The 20,994-nt window shown below is 36.2% G+C and overlaps 1 protein-coding gene across 1 annotated transcript in view; it reads right to left on the bottom strand.

The window, feature by feature from the left end:
• Window positions 1-14,427: 14,427 nt before the first annotated feature.
• LOC118355879 (zinc finger C3HC-type protein 1-like) overlaps window positions 14,428-20,994 on the bottom strand; it is a 33,242-nt gene continuing 26,675 nt past the window's right edge. The window contains exon 1 of the mRNA XM_049114660.1: window positions 14,428-20,994. This exon is cut by the window's right edge and continues 26,675 nt beyond it. The gene's annotated coding sequence lies outside the window, so the exon portion shown is untranslated.

Below are 20,994 nucleotides of genomic sequence, written 5' to 3'. Positions count from 1 at the left end.
ACTGAAAATTTCTATATCTATTTCAGATAATGATACTTTTTTCTTCGTGTGTGTGTGTGTGTGCGTGTGTGTGTGTGTATGGTGATTTTTTTTAAAGTTTATTTACGTATAATCTCTATACCCAACATGGGGCTTGAACTCATGATCCCAAGATCAAGAGTCGCATGCTCTACCAATTGAGCCAGCCAGGCACCCTGATTTATGGTGATTTTTAAGGGACTTTTGGGGAGAAGAGTGGAGTAAAAATATTTTTACTCAAGCATACTTAAGCAGATGCTTTTGACACTGAATTTTTTAAATGTTTAAAATTTTCTATGAGGGAATTGACTAATTTCATTTGGGATAAATATGATGTGGGATTCTCAAAAGGAATCAACAAATCCTAGATGAACATATAAAAATGAGAATCTGAACTGAACACAGGAGTCTGAGCTGACTAAGAGTTTTACTAGTTCCTCAAGAAAAGGAACAGGACCCACACACCAGCAATTTATTGATGTAAATAATTATGAGTTATCTCAAAGCAAAATAGATACCTCATCAGTTCATCTTTTTGTTGTTTTCATAAAGTACCAAGGAAAGAAGGCTTCCAGATTTTGTTACCAATTAAGACCTGTGCCAGATGGGTCCTGCAGTAAAGTTCTGATGCTTAAAGTGGGCAACCAAAGCAGCACTCTTTATGAAATGTCACTTTAGCAAGGCTCATTATATACTCACACATGAACTAGAAATGCTCAGTTTTTAGTTTTCCCAGAGTTCACACTTGAAATATAGCTTCAGCAATTTCATCTTATTTTAGGTGTCCCAATTATGCTCATAAGTATGAAACAACCAGGCTGCAACTATAAACTTATCAGCAGAAGAGTTACAAAACCTATCTAAGTTGTGACTATTCTACCTAACTTCAGGTCAAACCAATTAACTGTGACCCTTTTACAGGAAGCATGGTTGGCAGGCTCTCAGAAGAATTTTGTCATTTTGATTTTCCTGTGTGGATGACAGTTCATCAGTTACAACAGATTTGTCATCAGAAGGATTCTGGAAAGAGAGAGCCATTATCTACATACTTAAACATAGGACGGTATTTGGTGTTAATAACACTGATACATGTTAGAGAAGGAATGCAGTTAAAAAAATCTGATTTACTAATAGGCATCTGGAAAATGAGCCATTCTGAGGAAAAATGTACCAACTCTTGGGGCGCCTGAGTGGCTCAATCAGTTGAGCATCTGACTCTTGATTTTGGCTCAGGTCATGATCTCAGGGTTGTGAGACTGAGCCCTACCTCAGGGCTCTGCACTAGGGGAGGAACCTACTTAGATTCTCTGTCTCTCTCTCTCTCTCTCTGCCTCTACTGTCACTCTCTAAAAAAATAAAAAAATAATAAAAAAAAGGATGTAACAAGTCTAAACTTAATAAAACAGTCTAAATTCCATGGCTAACACTCTTATCATGCAGGCCCACATTCAAATAGGTCATGAGAGAGTCTGATGTAGCTTTCCAAAACAACGTGACATTTCAAAAACTTCTCTGTCTTAGCATAAATCTGGTCCTTGAAATGAGATACTATGCTATGTTAGCCCCATGCTGCATATTTTAAACAATAATTTAAATGTGTGTATGTGTATGTATATAATTTTGTATACGTTTATCTGTGCATAATAAAATACAAATGTGCACACTTCCCTTTGCTTATTAACAAATTGCTAACCACATAAATGCTAAGATTAAACATATGAGAAGTTAGGACAAGATAACTAAAGACAACCTTTATCAAAGAGTCAGTGCTTTAAGAAATAGCACACAGTTTCTTGTATAATAAAATCTTTTACCATGTCATTTAACAGTGTGAGTGGTTCAGTAGGCAAATATATAGTGGACCCTTGAACAACACGAGTTTGAACTATACATGGATCTTTTCTGATAAATATAGGATGATACTATAAATATATTTTCTCTTCCTTATGATTTTCTTGATAACATTTTCTTTTCTCTAGCTTACTTTATTGTGAGAATACAGCATATAATAATTTACAACAAATATGCTAATTGACTATTTATGTTATTGGCGAGGCTTCTGGTCACAGCATACTCTTAGTAGTTAAGTTTCTGGGGAGTTAAAGTTATACATGGATTTTTGACTGTGTGGGGTAGGGCGTGGGTCAGCATCTGTAATCCTGTGTTGTTCAAGGGTCAGCTGTTATAGGTTAAACTGATACAATCTTAAAACTGTCCTTTGACTCTGTGAGAACGGAAGATATTAGACACAAATTCTCTTTTAACCCTTTTCACAATTCTGTGATTTCATTCTCTACCCTGGCACTTCTTCCCACTACCTTTGCACTATCATTGGCAAGCTGCTTCATGGCTAATGGTGATGCTGACAAGAAACTATGGAGACATATGCAGGGAGTTAGGAAAGAGACTGCATGTTTGAACTTGAAAGAACAGTTCCCAAACTGTGATCATTAATACACCACTGCCAGGATTTTTGGCTCTGTGTGCCATCAGTGCTTGTACTTACTTAAGATTTTCCTTGAATTGATGCACAATGAAGCTTATAAAATATAAACTAGAAACATTGCAGCACTGCATATAAAGAAAAACAGCACACCCCGATGTGAACAGAAAACAACAATAAATATAAATAGAATGGAGATCAATCAATTTCATTCAATTTTGAAAAGATCCCACTGTCTTCAGAAAGTTCTGAGTGGCACCTCACTGTATTAGTTACTTTTCGCTTGTGCCTTGGGAAAGTTCCAAGTGTTAAATATTGATTTAATAAGTATCTATTTTTGTGACCTTCGTGCTCTTCGTATCCAAATATACATCCTTCAGAAATCTTTCAGGGAGCTTTTTCGCCTAAGTAATTTATATTCCTAACAGTACATTTAAATGAAGGGATCCATTTGCTAAAAACAGCCATTTGTATGTATTTAAAAGATGATATAGGCATATTATCACCAAGCTAAAATTTTCAAACTTGAAATCTGGCATAACCAGATAATCAGAAGAGAATTAAAAGTAACTTTTTCACTTGTGATTTTATTTAATCTAAAACCACATTTGCTTCACACTTAAAATCTATCTTTCATACTAATACTGAATCAGAGAATTATGTTTATAGTAGTTGCCACAAAATGAATTTCATACCTTTCTTGAATAATTATGAACATATCTAATTCATTCGGAAATGTATTCTTTATAGAAGTTAGCAGAGATTTTTCTTTTGTAAGAATGTGACATTATTCCCTAATTTCAACTTTTTCATGACTTTCTTCATAATATCACACTATCTTATCATTTGCTTCTCCAGTGTTACCAGATTGTACTAGTAGGAGGACTGCATTTTCATGAATAATACAAAATACAGATGCATAATATTCGTATGATTTAAACAATACTAAAGTCATTTTGGTAATTCAATTTTGGGAATTCATTAAAATGCAAAACATTTTAGGAAATACTATTTTATTTATAACCTTTACGTACCCTCAGGGCAGAATAAGGGGGAAAGGAATGTCTAGTTAGAAATTTCAAAGATGGAATGTTAATCATATCTTGAAGTTGCCCCATTTAGAGATAATTTAACCAACTCAAATAAATGTTCTCTAATTTTCCTTTCATTAATGAGATGACTAAGTTGGATACAGCATGCAAAAAGCACATGCTTTATTGTGATGAAAGTGTTTTTCAGACAGGATGCTGAGGCCTCTATGACTCTAAAAAGAAAAGTTCTTAGAGAGATTGTATCTGTGTGATTAAAACAGGTCTTTATTAACTTAAAGGTGACAGGAACATTTCTCATTTTCTCCACTTCCTTTTTTTTTCTTGCACTTTTGATCACTTTTGCTGGCACAGATGGCAAGTAGAGTTGAAAGGGGAGTAATTTCCATGAGGTGGCAAAGTGATTAGTGATGCAGCTGGGACTAGAACTAAGGTCATCTACTGTGTTTTCTGCCCTGAGTGGTCATTCATCCATCCATCCACTCATTCATTCATTCATTCATTCATTCATCCATTCACCACCTGGTCTGGCATAGGCAACAGTGAGATGAGTAGGGGCCAGGAGCTTCATGCTCTGATTGTTGTACTTTGATTAATAGTAATAGGATTTTCACATAGTGACAGAGTATGACAAGTAAGCAAAAGACAGAGAGTAATTATTTCGGTGGTGAGTAGTAGTAGCAAAGTGTTGACACCAAGGTCATTTATACAAGAATCTACATGCACTGGTCATAGTCTTCAGAAATCTAAGGAGTTTACTGGCCTAAAGAACATACATTTCTAATATTGCATCAGAATGAAGGGTTCCTTTTAATGTTTAGAATGCAAAGGAAAAATAAAAAGAGAATCGTTTTAGAGCTGACTCAAACAAGTGTATTAAAGTGTATTAAAGGAATGCAGTGTCAATTTCCAAAGGAGTTAGCAGTTTCCAAACGTGGACCTTGGACATGGAACTTCTTAATCCCAAAGAGTCATGTGAGGATGACAGAGGTAATATGTGGAGTGTTAGGATAGCAGCTCCTATCCTGACTCTATGGATTCTAATCTTCAGTAAAATGGGGATGAAAATCGTATCTGGCCTTATAGGCTTGTTGTGAGGATTACATGAATTTCTGTGGAAAAAGTTCAGAACAATCTGGCATAGAATATGTGCTGTGTGAGTGGAGTACTTTTGGTGATGCTGATGGTAAAGTTTCTTTCCTGAATCAGGGCTTCTGATACACGAATGCACATTGTGAATCATCAAGAGGGGGATGTGTTGCAGAATTTCCCCACATTATTTGGCCTTTTGCTGGAGAGCACTGTTATTAGACCAATGAATATATCCTTAGGATATGTGGTTGGAAAATCTGGGAGTTTAAAAATATTTTGGGAGTGCCTGCCTAGCTTAGGTGGTAGAACATGCAACTCTTGATCTCGGGATCATGAGTTTGAGCACCATTTTGAACACAGAGATTACTTCAAAAAATATTTAAAATATATTTTGCATAATTAATGCAGAGTTACATCTATCACAGGATCTTAAGAGTTTTGCTTCATTTCTAAGGTTCTAGATCTGGTCTAATATTTAGGGTTACTGATGTAACAGTATCTGTGTAACCTGTTGATGTTGTTGAGGACGATCATGAAAACCAATATTGTTTAGTATCAGTCTGTGCCAAGCACTGTGCTGATTGCAGAATAATGCACAGGGTCTTTTTTACTCCTTAACAGCAGCTCTATGAGAAGCAACTGAGACTTAGACGGATAATGCTCAACACAACACAAGCCCGTTGCTCACAAACTAAGTTGAAGAATCATAATGTAAATCCAGTTCTATGATTCCAATGCCCACATCTGAAACCAGGAAGTGGCACTGTCTCTCTGATTTTGAGGATAATAGCCCTGACTTGTATAGTAAGAGTCGCACACATTTTAGAGTTTTGAACACTGTAGAACACAGTATGAATATAGATATCATTAGTAGTATTAAAATTATGCTTATAAATTTTTTTGTTTATCTCTGGGATTAAAGCAGTACAGTACCTGTGTACTAATTTTGAATATTCCTTAAAATAAGTAGAAACTATGAAACCCACAGTGTCAAACTACAAAAATGCATTTTTTTGGGGGGGGGGAACTACCAAATCAGTAGTGTCTGATTAATTTTGATAAGGGAGATCTAATCTTTCATTGAAGACTTAAGCTGTATGCAGAACAAGGAAAGCAACCATCCCTTTAAGAAACATGGAGAAAAATTTAGTTAAACACATCATGTGTCAGAGTACTAGGTACCAGAAAAACAGTATAAAGTGCCTAGTAATTTGAAAGTGATTTATTAATCAATACTAAAATTACTGAAGATTTACCCTCAAATAATATAAAACCAATGTGAACATTCAAACAAAAAGTTTGCTGTTTATTAGCATATTTTTAAATTTTTGAAAATAAGGTCATTTCAATCCACTGCATATCAATATCTGGGTTTCTTTCAAAAAATCATTTGTTTTTAATATGAAAACTAAATAAATAATTTTGAAAATTATTATTTGTTCTTATAAAATAAAAATGTCATGCTTACTGTAAGCTGGCTTATAACCTCTTTCCTCTGTTCTTGATATTCTCTAAGGTGTTACTTTAGGTTTGAATGGGTAACCTTACAATGTCACAGTTCTCCTGACCTGCCACATCTAGACCTAAATTTGCGAGATCTTCTTTGCATAATGAACACATGTAAACCTGTTCTTACAAGCCCAGCAGATAAGCTCTCAGGTACTGGAGTGCCAGGAGCAATGCAAATACACAGATGGAGAAGCTGAAAGACTGCACTAATGCCTTACAATATTACTAATGATCGATTATTTTTAATGGAGGACTCTTTCTTCAGCAATAAAAGGAGAAAAAGCTTTTGAAGCCAATCTGTACAAAGAAATCACTGTTTGCCTGGGCTCTTGGCTTCAGATATATACCTGAAGCCAAGAACCACAAAAGCTCTGTATCTGTTCATTTCTTTCTTGCAATAATGCCCTTGGCTTGTTACTCTTCCTCCTGTTCTTTTCAGACACTGTCTTGGTCCTCTTCTCTTTTGCTCTGTATGTGTCCCTGGTGAGCTAGTCAACTGACCCAAATACTACTTCTCTTCAAGCGTCGCTCACATGCTTCCCAGCCAAGATCTCTCTCCTGACCTCTGGATCTGCATTGGGTATCCAATGCAGCGATTAACACTTATCATGTGTCAGGCAATATGCTAAGCCCCTTATAGACACTGTCCTACATTATCTGCCAAAAAAAAAATCTTTGGGGACTAGTAAAATTATCCCCATTTTGTATTTGAGAATAGGGAGGCTTTTTTTTTTTTTTTTAAATCTGGAAATTCACAAAAATGCAATCCTTTTTTGCTTCTTCTACTCTTCTTTTTCACCAATTTTTGACTGGCAACATACTGCATCCTGGATGAACATGTCCAAGCTGTTAATGTACCATGTACCTCCAAGTGACCTGTTCACCACATCCCATATGTGCCCTGACCAATGGGGCATAATGTGACTATTATTTCACATCAACAGGCAACTGGCACAATTAACATATCTCAAGGTATTTGTTTTCATTTGTTCTTAGCATGTGAATAAAGCTCTCCCTACATATTCACTTTAGGATCCACAGAATCTGCATACATATATATATATGTATATACATACATACATATATATATTCTATTTGAATAATTTCTTAAGCAAGTCACCTCCTTTCTCCACAAGTGAAACTAATTTAAAAAACCTGACCTCAGTGCTACTATACACCTATTACAATGGTCAAAATCAGAATAATGACAACATCTACTGCTGGTAAGGATGTGGAGTAGCAGCAACTCATTCATGGCTGGTAGAGCTGCAAAATTGTACAGACACTTCGGAAAACAGTGACATACAAAGCTAAACATAGTGCTATTATTCAATCCAGCAATCATTCTCCTAAGTATTTATCCAAATGAGTTGAAAACTTATGTCTACACAAAAACCTGCACACGAGTGTTTATAGCAGCTGCATTTGTAATTGCCAAAAACTAGAATTGAACATTATTCAAAAATAAAAAGAAATAAATTATCAAGCCACAAAAAGACATAAAGAAACTGTAAATGCATACCAATAAATGAAAGAAGCCAGCCTGGAAAGGCTACATAGTGTATGACTCCCAGCTATAATGACATTCTAGAAAAGGCAAAACTATAGAGACAGTGAAGAGATCAGTGGTTGCTAGGGAGAAGGGAGCAAGGTGTTTTTTAGAGCAGTGAAATAAATCTGTATGATACTGTAATGGTGGATACATGACATTATGCATTTATCAAAACCCACAGAACTATACAACATAAAGAGTCAGCCCTAATGTAAACCAGGGATTTTGTTAATAATAATGTAACAATATCAGTTCATCAATTGTAACAAATGTACCACACTAATGCAAGATGTTATTAAAAGCAGAAATTGGGTGGATTGGCGGGGGCAGTGAGGTGGGTACATAGAACTCTCTGCACATTCTGATAATTTTTCCACAAACTTGAAACTCTTCCCCAAATCAAAGTCTATTAATTAAACAGATAACTTTTTTAAACTCTTCAGAGCTTTTTTATACCGATCTGTATAAGTACTGATTTCTTACTAGTTTCACGCTGAATAGCTAGGAAATATTGATTCTTTCATTTTATCCCATTAGTTATGATTCCCTGCTCTGTGTACCTTACTTCTAACACTGATGCAACATGACAATGGGAATAGCAAAAGAACATTTCACTCCAGACTATAAAGTTTCTTTAGATCAATTTTTTCAACTAGTTTTAAATCTGCCTATAATTTAATCCCTGTTTCTCTATCTCACACAAAGGTATCCTACACGATTATGTCACTGCCTTAATGAAAATCAAAAGGTATTATGCTGAGCACAGTGTCTGGCATATAGCTGTTAACTTAATAAAAGTCATATTATTAATATTCTCTTACCATAATCTAGTGGTCCCACCAAAAAATAATTGTTAGTTTGATATTCCTTATTTTTAGTGACGTCATTCTGACTCTTAAGCATCCCCATATTCTTTGCTAAGTGTTTAAAAATAATCTATTTAAAATTTTCTTCTTGTTTTTTTTTTATCCCTTTAAAATTTGATAATAAGTCTACAGACTTGCCATCTATAAAACCTGCCCATTTTGTTCTCTTAGGAAATAGCAATATACTCATGTTTTCCTCTATTTTAATTACTTCTAGCATATGGGTCTGGAAGTTTGAACTCCTTTAAAGAGACCCACTGGATATATTAGTAAAGTTATCAGGCCATCTTTGCAAACCTGAGACTGACAAGCTCACTTGGACAACTTGAGTTTCAATTCCTTCTACATGATATACTTTTTCCTATATTTCCCCTTGGAAGACAATTCTTAAAGTGAAAGATGCAGTAATCCAAGGATCACAGATTTTTGCTTTCCATTTAACCCCTTACCAGAGTGGTGCTGGGTCTCCTCCTATACATAATATAAAGAGATACTTTGTTATTGTTTCTGATGATATGACATTTGTTGTCAGCTCAGCTTATACCCAACTTGGAGCTTTTTACAAGTTTGTGCTGCTTTATTAATCCTGGGACATATTGCACTTTTCATCTCTTTCAAAGATTGTTTTTCAGTTTTATTGGGGTACAACTGACAATTAAAAATTATATATATTTAAGGTTTATAATTTGATGATTTTGTATATACAAAATATACATAAATATCCACTAGAATGAAGCTAATTAACATATTCCTCACCCCACATAGTTATCATTTTTTTCTTTCATCTTTTTTTTTATGATGTTAACACTTAAAATCTATCCTCTTAGCAAATTTCAACTATACAATGCAATATTCTTAACTAGTACATGTGAGCTCCAGAACTTCTTTATCTTGGATAACTGAAACTTGTACCCCTCACCAGCATCTCCCCATTTGCCCTCTGGTCACTGCCATTCTATTCCCTATCCCCCTTAAATAACCTTTTAAAATGGCAACTCTAATTCTGTTTACAAAGCCTTCAATCTACAATAAACTGGAGAGAGTGGTATTTTCCAGGGCCTATCACAATCAGCATTCATTTGTTTATTTACACGCAATTCCTAAGCATATAGTCTGAGCCAAGCACAATGCCTGGTATTGCTATTTTCAGGGATTTCACTGTATAATCAACATTCAGCAAACATTTACTGAACATCTATTATATGCTAGCACAAAAAAGACTTGTGGAAAGGAATACAAAAGAAAGGTATACAAACTATAGAGGTCTCAGAGCATATGATGGGGTTAGGGATGTAAACAAGCCAAAGAAATCTTCCAGAAAGATGATATATTCAGACTGGATTTTAAAGATGAGAAGTTCACAGATACAAAGAAATGGACAGGGCGTCTGGCAGAGGGGATGATGCAGACAAATGCTTAAAACATTAAGATGGGCTATTTGCTTTCTGAATGACCTTTTTGCAGTGCTCTGAAAAAGGGAGATGGTTTACCATGTCCTACAGCAGATATCAACCAATATGAGCATGAACACATTTGCAAGAGATACAAATTTAGAAATAATCTACAAGTTAATGCAAAAGTTTTCTTGGAGATTACATTTCTAGAATTATAAGCTTATTGTCTTTCTGAGAAGCTCCCAGAACTCCCTATGAACAGCAGTGGGCATCATCTCTTTCGTCTCATTTTACTGTATCTGCGGAATTCAGATGTAGTGAATTCCTTTCAACCTAGTAGCCCTACCCCTCTATAGGTTTAAACAATTAGTCAGTTCCTAAAAGCAACTGGCAATTGGTTGGCTCTCACGGTATCTAACACAATCTTCCCTCCCAAACTGTCTTAGATCCTCTAAACTTACTCACTTGCATGGTGCGCAGAGAATGCCTTAGGAATCAAACTTTCTAGTTTCCAGAATCAGATTAAAAAGTCAGGGACACCTGGGTGGCTCAGTGGTTGAGCATCTGCCTTTGGCTCAGGTCATGATCCTGGGGTCCTGGGATCGAGTCCCACATAGGCTTCCCTGCAAGGAGCCTGCCCCTCCCTCTGCCTGTGTCTCTGCCTCTCTGTGTCTCTCATGAAAAAAGAAAACAAATAAATTTTTTTTAAAAGTCAGATTCTCCTAGGTTAAAATACAGATTCTGCTATTTAGTAGCTGATTGAACTTTGAGCAAGATATTTCACCTCTTAAGTCTCTTTCATTATCTGCAAAATTACAATCATAATGTATACTTTTTGGGTTGCGAGGATTATGTGATATATATGCGTTGAAAATATTTAGCAGCCTTCTGGACTATGAGATACCTTTAAAACATGATAGTACATGTTCTTTTAATAAGAATAATAATAAAAATGGGAGAGAGAGAAAAAAAAGACCAACACTGTACAGACTCTGCAGAGGTATCAGATATTATGCTCGATGTTTTATATTCCATCTCATTTAATCCCCCCAACAACCCTAAGGGAAAAAATAATCGCTTTCTTAAAGTAAACTAAAAATGTGGTTCACAACAATGTATTAAGAGCTGGTATTCAAATCCTCTTCTGTATCTCTAAAGCCTAAATATTCTTTTCAATACATCATACTTTGAAAAATAATGATTTGCACAAGTATATCTATTAATCCCCAAAGCCGTGAATAGTATAGCCAAATAATTTCAAATACTTTCATATTCAGCAATGTTAAATTTATAGTTTACATACAGTTTTAAAAGAACAAAATTGATGTACCCCAAACCATAAGATACCTAGGAATAAACCTAATCAAAGAGGTTAAGGAAGTATACTCCAAAAACTACAGAACACTTATGAAAGAAATCGAGGAAGACATAAAGAGATAGAAAAATATTCCATGCTCATGGATTGGAAGAATAAATATTGTGAAAATGTCAATGCTACACAGGGCAATTTACACATTCAGTGCAATCTCTATCAAAATACCATGGACTTTCTTCACAGAGTTGGAACAAATAATCTTAAGATCTGTATGGAACCAGACAAGACCTCAAATAGCCAGAGGAATGTTGAAAAAGAAAACCAGAGCCGGGGGCATCACAATGCCAGATTTCAAGTTGTACTACAAAGCTGTGTTCATCAAGACAATGTGGTACTGGCACAAAAACAGACACATAGATCAATGGAACAGAATAGAGAACCCAGAAATAGGCCCTCAACTCTATGGTCAACTAATATTCAACAAAGCAGGAAAGACTGTCCATTGGAAAAAAGACAATCTCTTCAACAAATGGTTTTGTGAAAATTGGACAGCCACGTGCAGAAGAATGAAACTAGACCATTCTCTTACACCAGACACAAGGATAAACTCAGAATGGATGACAGATCTAAATCAAAAATCCACCAAAATACTAAAGGAGAATACAGGCAACAACTTTTTTTACTTGGCCACAGCAACTTCTTGCAAGACAAGGGAAACAAAAGCAAAAATAAACTATTGGGACTTCCTCAAGATAAAAGGCTTCTTTCTGCACAGCAAAGGAAACGACCAACAAAACTAAAGGACAACCGACAGAATAGAAGAAGATATTCGCAAATGACATCAGATAAAGGGCTGGTATCCAAGATCTATAAAGAACTTATTAAACTCAACACCCAAGAAACAAACAACCCAGTGATGAAATGGGCAGAAGACACTAGCAGACATTTCTCTAAAGAAGACATAGACATGGCCCACAAGCACATGAGAAAATGCTCCACATCACTTGCCATCAGGGAAATACAAATCAAAACCACAATGAGATACCACCTCACACCAGTGAGAATGGGGAAAATTAACAAGACAGGAAACCACAAATGTTGGAGAGGATGTGGAGAAAGGGGAACCCTCTGCACTGCTGGTGGGAATGTGAACTGGTGTAGTGACTCTGGAAAACTGTGGAGGTTCCTCAAAGAGTTAAAAATAGACCTGCCCTACGACCCAGCGATTGCACTGCTGGGGATTTACCCCAAAGATACAGATGCAGTGAAACGCCGGGACACCTGCACCCCAATGTTTATAGCAGCAATGGCCACAATAGCCAAACTGTGGGAGGAGCCTCAGTGTCCATTGAAAGAGATGGATAAAGAAGCTGTGGTATATATACATATATATATATATATATATATATATATATATATATATACACACAATGGGATATTACTCAGCCATCAGAAAGGATGAATACTTACCATTTGTTTTGACGTGGATGGAACTGGAGGGTATTACGCTGAGTGAAGTAAGTCAGTTGGAGAAGGACAATCATTATATGGTTTCAGTTATATGTGGAATACAACAAATAGTGAAAAGAACTACAAGGGAAAGGCAGGAAACTGAGTGGGGAAAAATTAGAGAGGGAGACAAACCATGAGAGACTCCTAACTCTGGGAAACAACAAAGGGTAGTGGAAAGGGAGGTGGGGAGGGGGATGGGGTGACTGGGTGACAGGCACTGAGGAAGGCACTTGATGGGATGAGCACTGGGTGTTATACTGTGTGCTGACAAATTGAATTTAAATAAAAAATTTTAAAAAAAGAACAAAATTGAATCGAACATCTTATGTTCTTCTTAAAATCACTAATGTATTAATATTTTATTTTTTTTAAAGATTTATTTATTTGAGAGGAAGAGAGGGAGAGCACAGAAGGAGAGGGAGACAGATAAGCAGACTCCATGCTGAACACAAAACCCAATGTGGGGCTTCATTCCAGGACCCCAAGATCATGACCTGAGCCAAAGGCAGACACTTAACCAACTGAGCCACCCAGATGCCCTGATGTACTAATATTTTCAACAAAACAGGCATGAAGGGCTATCAGAAAGTAAAGTTACTAATTGCTATTAATGTCAAAATGAGTGGGAAGCACTTTTTTATGAATGCCCTTTTTATTCCAAAGTATATGTGCCTTCCATATATGTGTTTGTGTGTATAGATGCATATATAGTGCAGGTGTGTGTGTGTGTATATATGTATATATATCTCCTTTTCCATTTTCCATCTCATATGAGTAACAACTAAATAATAATAAAGGTAGAAGGTAAATCTGTTCAGAGTATATATTCACATATATATATGTATTATATCTCTCTTGGGCAACAATCTGTTTATTTGTCAGTGTTGTGTTTTTCTGTTTGTTTTTCTGAGAAGTAGAAAAGAAACTTCTGGTCAATGATTCAATCTTTTTTCTGGTTTTCTGTACTCAGAGGAAAAAAATTGTAAATTTCAAACATAAGAGCAATTAAAGTTATAATACTCTCTTAAACTTGAAATTATTGATTGGAGATCTCCAGTTTGAGAAAAGAGCATGCTAATTATGTATTTTTTACATAATGAAATTATAAAAAAGAGTATTTTTATAAGTAAAAAAAGAAACTGCTTTTCCACTTATACCAATATGTAAGGCTTTAAATATATGTACCAGATTGATAATTAAAATCCTAGTGATATGGCAAGGCAATTTTTTTTTTGCAAGGCAATTTTTGAACTTGAGTAATATAAACCATTTCATTAGGAGTTGCATTATAACCTGCAGAGTGGGAAAAACCAATTAGATGCAGAAACCTTGTCTTCTAGTGGTTACCTAGTTGCATTTTGCATAAACTCTGGTGAGCAGAGAGTCCTGAGCAATGGGTAGTATTAACAGTTATGGCTCATTTCCCTTTTTAGTCACATCTACGAGGGTTCTAAAAATGAAGTCTTTAAATTAATTATAAATGCAGAGGCCGGATATTTAAAACCTCTTAAGAGCAAAGGTATTTTCAATTACTTCAGACTTAAACATTTTGTAAAATATACTGATATGAGACATATTCCACTAATTTAATATTCCTCTATTTTCCTGTTAAGTGAGCACTGTGAGCAGTAGAGATAAAGATTACTTTAATTAAGTGTGCAATGAATCCCATAAAACTTAATTGAACACTTTATTTTCACATATATATTTTCTCTTACGCAAATGTTTTTCAGCCACGCTGTATACAATTATCTTAAAGCTAATCCTTCAAAGAATAAGCAAAAAATTTAAGACAATTCAATGCTTTCAAATTCCCTATGGCATTAGGGAGTGACCTTTAGATTCTGAAAAGGTGAATGTTTTACATTTCTTTAAGCTGACAGGATAAACATAGACATACATTTAAGTCAAATCAGTGTTTAGAATAGCCACAGCTATCTTGGTGAATGCAGAAATAATGACTTCTCTGGATTTTGCAAACACTGAATTACTATTCACCAATGGTCATCCACTAGGTTGCTCCCCAGGGCACCTAATTTTGCCTAAATGCTGTTTTCAGAGGACTTAAAATATCCACTTGACAGCCAATCCCTATACACAGCTGCCATTCACTTTGATATGTCATCATGTAATTACACTCATTCTTTCAAAGTATTCAGAAACTCCCAGAGCAAATCCTACAGTTGTTGGAGCTTTGGTAGTCCAGAGAGGCTTACTGGCACACAATACAAAGAATCTGAGCCTGCCCTTCAGCTTCCCCCCTTCTCCTTCAGACCCAGCAATTGGCAAGATGACACCTCACTGCAACCAAGAAAATGACTATAGATTCCAGGCACTTTGGCTGTTTCAAGCAAGTCCTAGCATAATTGGTTACGGCAAACCCCAGACATAGGACCAAATGCATGTTTCCATAAATTCTCCCTGGAAATAGCACCAGCTTGAAGCACTGAAGTATGAACAGTGTGAGGTCTGGATTCACCCAGCAGTTGCTCTGCAGAGAGGACAAAAGGCTGAATGGAAGACCTGACAACCAGCAAGTCTGAGTAGGAAAGGCCTATGTAAGACCCATAACCCAAACTCAAAGCATAAAACGTCTTCACTCCCCTCGTTCTGGGGAGGAGGAATTCATCCAAAGGAGGATAAAACAAAAGTGTCTGTTGAATTGGTTGTGTCAGTGCTTCTATGCCAGATGTCTTTTTGTGATTGAAAAAACAGCAGGGACACATTCACTGGCCCTTTAACATTTCTTTGCAAAATCCTCCTCTGATTTACCTCTCTACCTTGAATATGTATAAATCAACTTAAAATTATTTCATTACATAAATAACACGTTCAGCAAAAATATTTCAGAAAACATAAATAGAAAGGAAATTAAAATTTCTTGGAAAGTCACCATTACCAAGAAATATTGTTGTTAATATTTTGGTGTATCATTCCAGATCTATATACAACTTCATTTTAAGGCTGCGTATTATCCCATTGTGTGAATATACCAAACTTTTTTTTTTTTAAGATTTTATTTATTTATGAGAGACACACAGAGAGAGAGGCAGAGACACAGGAAGAGGGAGAAGCAGGCTCTATGTAAGGAGCCCAACGTGGGACTTGATCCCAAGTCTCCAGGATCACACCCTGGGCCAAAGGTGGTGCTAAACCATTGAGCCACCGGGGCTGCCCGGATATACCAAACTTACAGCATATCCAGTTCTAAGATATTTGGTCTTTTATTGTCTTTTACTATTATAAAAAGAGGTGGAATAAATATTTTAATAAAATAAAAGAATTCTCCACTAAATGCATATTTATTATATCCAGATGAAAACAAGGTACTGGTTCATGAAGTCTGTTGTTTCGAACTGATGGCTAGTTATTTTGAAAATTCTAATTTAAAGAGATTTTTATGTCATTAATTATATATACTGGTGTTCCAAATATCGTAATTTAAATTCCAACACATTGGGACGCTTGGGTGGCTCAGTGGTTGAGCAGCTGCCTTTGGCTCAGGGCCTGATCCCGGAGTCCCAGGATTGAGTGCCATATGGGGCACCTTCCATGGAGCCTGCTTCTCCTGTCTCTGCCTCTCTCTCTCTGCCTCTCTCTGTGTCTCTCATGAATAAGTGAATAAAATCTTTAAAAAATAAATAAATAAATTGCCAACACATGACATAGTGTAGGAGCATGCAAGAGCACACACACACACACACACACACAGCGCGTGCGCGTGTGTGGCAACCTACCCTTTACCCCCTTTGTCTTTCTTGCTTTCTTTGACTCTCTTCATTCTAACAACTTTTCTGTCCACTTTTCTTCTTGCCAGCCCCCATTCAATTTTTCTGTCTCTTCTACCATCTTTTAACCCATCTTTCTGTCCACCATCTTTCATGTTAAATGTCTATCCATTTATCTACTTATCTTTCTTACATTCAACACATATTTCAGCATTTACTGTTTGCTAGGAGTTTGGCGCATTTGTTGTGATGGGTAATTAAAGAAATATTTTTAACTCTTCAAATGGCTTTATAAATAAATGTCATCCTAAGAATGGATTCGTTTCCCTCTTGGTTTACATTTGGGTGAATATCAGCATGAGTGAGGAAACATTAAATACAAAAATAATTAGATCCTAAGACACTTTTTCTATGTTGGGTCATCTATTCCTCTTGGTTAGAAGAATTAGATTTATTCAGTTTTTTTTTTGTTTCTGTCTTTCACATTTTTATATTTTGTGTATCTTTAATTTCTGAATTAACCAGTTCAGAGTACATTAATTGTATGTCGTTGGTACAGTCTAAAACAAAGAATTTTCCTAATTTTATTTAAAGCTTTTCAAAATCTCACTGAAACAAAATAATATGAAAAAGAACAAATATTTAAATGATTATAATGTAAAATTAAATGATTATAATGTAAAGTGAGTTTTGAATCTGATTCCCAAGCACCTATGATCTATTTCTTTAAAAAAAGAAATCCCTCTGGCACAAGTTCACAGAGTAGTCTAATTATTTTGCCTGAGAGACGTGCTTGTGTGAACACATTTGGTTTAAATCAAATATGTGACTTTATAGCACAGTGTGGGTGGAGTATTCATGGTATAGTTTTGTTTAAAACTCAATTTTTGAAGAAAAAAACTTACTCGAATGAACCATATTCTGTTGGTCTTTGTCAACATGATTTACATGGATTCATCATCTTTTCTCACTCACAAATTTCTCTCTGTAACCCTCTGCTCATTCTTTGCTATAAATCTAGGAAGAAGACTATTCTTATCTGACAAACACCAGCATGTAAAAAGCTAAGTTACAGAAACCAAGAATGAAAGTGCCAAAGATGAATAGAGTGTTGAAATCAAATAGCAGGATCAAGGCATTAAATACAGAGACAATGGAAAATATATCATTATTTTGAGATAAACTTCAAGTTCTCTTCATCTAAGGAACCCTGGGAATAGGACTTTAAAATATAATATCAGAAATAATGATAAAAAACCCCTTAAGGCATTTTTTTTTAATTTTTATTTATGATAGTCACACAGAGAGAGAGAGAGAGAGAGAGAGAGAGAGAGAGAGGCAGAGACACAGGCAGAGGGAGAAGCAGGCTCCATGCACCGGGAGCCCGACGTGGGACTCGATCCCGGGTCTCCAGGATCGCGCCCTGGGCCAAAGGCAGGCGCCAAACCGCTGCGCCACCCAGGGATCCCCCTTAAGGCATTTTAATATTGAAATTTTATTGCCATATCTAGAGAACTGTAATAGATATATTAAAATCACTGTATATTCTATTAAATCTGAAGAAAATGCCTCTGATTTAGTACCTGATTGAGTGGGAGGAAATCAATGGACATAATTTTAGGAGAAATATTTTACCAAAATGTAATTAAAAATATTTACCAGTTTGCTTATTAAGTGATGGAGGAATATTTTCCAAAACAGGCAAATTTGAAGTCTTCCTTGATTATTTGCATAAAACTGCAAAGCTGCTGCATGAAGGCTGTATTCAAAGTCACAAAGTCTCCTGTCTGTGTAGTTCCTGAAAACGCGGTCTTTAGTGCGCTGATGGCCGAGTTCCAAAGGTAACACAGGCATGCTCTACCATAATTCCACACACAAAAAATGGTGCTTGGATAGAACTTTCTAAGGTTTCTATTTAAAGTCAGGAATGCAGTCAATAGGGTGTAGAATATTCAGAGAAATATGGCTAAATTAAATAACAGCTTCTAAAACAGTTATCTGGGGCTCCCCTTGGGCCTTTGAAGAAAGAGAGATTAGTCTTCATGAAATTCCCCAGAGGCCCTTCCCCTGTGGTCTACTTTGGGAGGGAGGGGCTGTGTCCCAAGACAAGTACGGAGCAGGGTGGCTGGCAGCCACCATGAGGATGGACGGGAAGGCTGCACGCGGAAAGCAGGGTGGACAGCAACGAGGCGTTTGCAACATGATGATGTCTAGTGAGGGTTGCTTGTGATAGAAAAGACAAATATGGGAGAAATACATAGAAAAAAGTAAGGAGACTTAAGGACAGATTTCACAAATTAAGGGTAGTAATGTTTAAAGAAGTTTTTGAAGTTTCTGGGCTGGGATGTTAGAAAAACCAGTCCAGAGGGAAATAGTAGTGTTGTCTTCACCACTTCCATCTGGATGTGTGTGAGTGTGTTTAAGATTTCATTTATTTATTTATTTTTTTGAGAGAGAGTTGAGCATGAGTGGGAGGAGGGGCACAGGGAGAGGGACAAGCAAGAGCCCAATGTAGGGCTCAATCCCAGGATCCCAAGATCATGACCTGAGCTGAAGTCAGAAGCTTAACTGACTGAGCCAGGCACCCTGGATGTGTTCTAATCAGAGACCCCCCCAAGGCCCTGTACATTAAACACAGTGGCTTTGCAGATTAACTGTATGACCATCATAGAAAATTAAACATGAGGGAGTAGATGCTACTACGCAAAATCCTGGCGTGTAACAAGGAGAGCAAAGAAACAAGAATAGCTTCTGCAAAACTCCCCCTAGCAAATGGAGGTGGTTTGATATGGAGAAAATGAAGGGTTAGAAAAATTGAAGGTAAACAAGAAAGGGCTTTTGCTCAGGAAGCAAAGAATAGAAGCCATTACTTCTTATGTCTACTCTGCATGCTAAGAGGGTCTTAGTCACTGCTGTAGGTCTTGCATATAGCAAAATACCTAGAAACTAAAAAGAGTTAAACAAATGTTTGCTAGAGATAATAGGAAGGAAAGAAGATAAAAAGGAAGAAAGGAAAGAATACAGGAAGGAAGAAAGGCAGTCAGCAAGTGGGGGAAACAGATGAAACTAGAATGAGTTAACCTATTAATGTCTCATTTTTATGTAAAATGGGAATATTGAAGGTTGTAAGAGATAACACATGGAAAGTGCTTACTATAGTGTCTGGTGTAATGGAAGTGCTCCAGAAATGCTAGATATTGTCATCCTTGTCATCATCACCCTCATCACTACCATTATCCCTTACGGCAGAAATGCTTTGCTTGGCCATGACCTACTAACACATAGTGATAATCCTCCTTCTCACATTTCAACATACTTTAACTTCCAACTCCTGACACTCCAAGAATTCACTCCTGCCAAATTTACTGATAACACCTTTGTTGAAAAATCCAGAGAACAGTTTCTTACCTGACTTCACTGCAGCACTTATCATTACTGATGAATTCTTAATTTTGGAAGCCCTCTGCCTCTCTGGCTTTTGTTCTTCCTTTGCCTTCAGCCATTACTCAGTGTCCTTCCTGAGCTGCTTATCCTGGCCTCACAACTTGAGGGTTGGGATTCTCCAGGTTCAAGAACAAACAAAAGTCAAACATGTTCTTAAAATTTAATTCATTTTCCAGAGAATAGAGAAAATGACATAATAGTCAATATTAGTCTGCAGACCAGATTGTAGAAAAAAATTATTCTGCATATGTTAATGGTCCACATAGAAGGCATAGCTTATTTTTCCATCCTGCATCAAATATATTTTTCACAAATGAAATGATAAGAATTTGGTTTCTCTAAAAGTGATACATCAAAGAAATACCTTTCTCAATCAGGTATAGTCAGTCATTCTGGGTGGCACTTGAATTTTTCAAATGCCCATGCTATCCTTCACAAGTTTAAGAAGTACTTGATGATGAGCTAGAGGCAAGTACATGCATCTTATTCTGAGTTTTTAATCCCATTACTATCAACCCTTAGAAATAATTCTATAAATTCTATAATACTTGCATAGTGCATATTTTAACTTTGCTTTTATAGTCAGTTTTCCTCATATTATTATTTTAGAATACTAATTGCAAAAGTAATACTAATAAAAAATATCAAAAAGATTATAGTTAACCTGGGGAAAAATACAAGAGATTTATCAAGTAACAAAACATGTTTTCAGCATCTTCGGTGTTAATCCAATGAAATTCAGTGAGTCTAGGCTTCAAATGCATACACATATGGCACAAGTGAACCAACCCAATTTGTACTGACAAGAACAGGTGTCTGTAGGTAGGTCATTGAAAGTCATCATAAACTGGAACAGGTTTACTAGTACATAAATCTTAATTTGTAGATACTTGTTTTACAAGATAGCGATAGGCACATTATAGACTATATGTATAGATGGGGGACTTGTGCCATGTTCCTGAACCATAGGGCATGAGGTTCACCTTGCACAATATGGTTTATCAAGCCGTTAGCAGACGCATTTCATTGTGAGAAATCCTTAAGCTGTTCTCTGGAGAAGTTGATGTTTCTA

The sequence above is a fragment of the Canis lupus genome, chromosome 9 (assembly GCF_003254725.2).
Source record: "Canis lupus dingo isolate Sandy chromosome 9, ASM325472v2, whole genome shotgun sequence".
Classification (NCBI taxonomy): domain Eukaryota; kingdom Metazoa; phylum Chordata; class Mammalia; order Carnivora; family Canidae; genus Canis; species Canis lupus.
This window is presented reverse-complemented; position numbering and strand designations above follow the sequence as displayed.